Source organism: Microtus ochrogaster, chromosome 22, assembly GCF_000317375.1.
Source record: "Microtus ochrogaster isolate Prairie Vole_2 chromosome 22, MicOch1.0, whole genome shotgun sequence".
NCBI lineage: Eukaryota > Metazoa > Chordata > Mammalia > Rodentia > Cricetidae > Microtus > Microtus ochrogaster.
This window is the reverse complement of record NC_022023.1, coordinates 11,841,678-11,842,893: the sequence shown is the minus strand read 5'-3', so window position 1 is coordinate 11,842,893 and position 1,216 is coordinate 11,841,678. Positions and strand designations below refer to the sequence as shown.

Genomic DNA, 1,216 nt, shown 5'->3' with positions numbered 1-1,216 from the left:
TCTCTCTCTCTCTCTCTCTCTCACACACACACACACACACACACACACACACACAACTTGTGAATGGGGTGCTTTCCTGTGTGCAGAAAAAGGGGCCAGGAATGGATGGAGTTACGAGGAAGAACATTAGTGATGGTTCATTCTAGGTATTGTCACAAAAATGTAAGCAGCCAGACTGGAAACCATCAACTGGGCCTGACCGCTATTTTGTACCTACTAGCCTAAAACCTTACAGACCAGCTTCCATTCAAATCAAGGGAAAGTCGTGTTTGTCCGTAGGGATGTGAGGCGTCACGACAAAGCTAAGTGCCAAGTAACAAATGACATATGGTATAGTTATGGTGTTCAAAGTCAAAGCTGGGTCCTGTTGAGAAGAACATGCCCTGGCCAGCAGCTCGCAAGGGCCATTTGGTGACCGAGGACCTGGCTTCCCATCCACATTCCCAATACTTTCATAAGTTACAGTCTAGCTCGGGACTCCAGCTGCACAGCAAGAACTCCTCTTGTAAAATGGAGACTGTGTTGAGTGCCATGTCCTTTGATGCCACCCAACACAGGCAAGCCCTACTCTGACCACCCAGGGTTTAGTTGAAGGGAATTGTCCTTCTCTTTACAAGTTTGTTTCCTAGCGCACTTCAATTCTAGCACGGTAACAACTCTCGTCTCCTTCCAGACTGAACTAGCGTGAGCAACAGCTGAGAATCCTGGTTATCACTTGCCCAGAGAGTTTAACAGCTTCTGTGTGTGTGTGTGTGTGTGTGTCCCCGTCTCCCCTCTCCGTGTCTTTGTCACACACAGACACACACAGACACACTCACCCCTGCTCTGCCAACCTGGCCTCTTACCTTACACGGAACTGGCTGGAACACTACTGAAATATGCATGTGTATAGTGAACAGTACTCTCTACTGAAGTAGAAACCACCAAATGGGAAATGCGGATCACAGACATGATGGCCAGTTTGGCTTCAGAGTTCTAGTGGGACCCCTGGAATGTGTCACACAGACTACAAACATGGACAAATGACAGAAACAGGACACCTGTTAAGATTTTAAAACTCTTTTAATTTAACAAGATATCTAGATCTTTGACATTTAAAATTTACTTAAACTAGAGGTCAGCCAACTTCAAGAATCACATATAAAGAACCTTTGTTTAAGAATGTCATCACTTTTTTTTTCTTTTCTTTTTTTTTTTTTTTTTTTTTTTTTTTTTT

The 1,216-nt window shown here is 44.1% G+C and overlaps 1 long non-coding RNA gene across 2 annotated transcripts in view; it reads right to left on the bottom strand.

Moving 5' to 3' along the window:
- LOC113457344 overlaps positions 1-1,216 on the bottom strand; it is a 43,490-nt gene that overhangs the window by 36,656 nt on the left and 5,618 nt on the right. The gene's annotated exons all lie outside the window — the stretch shown is intronic.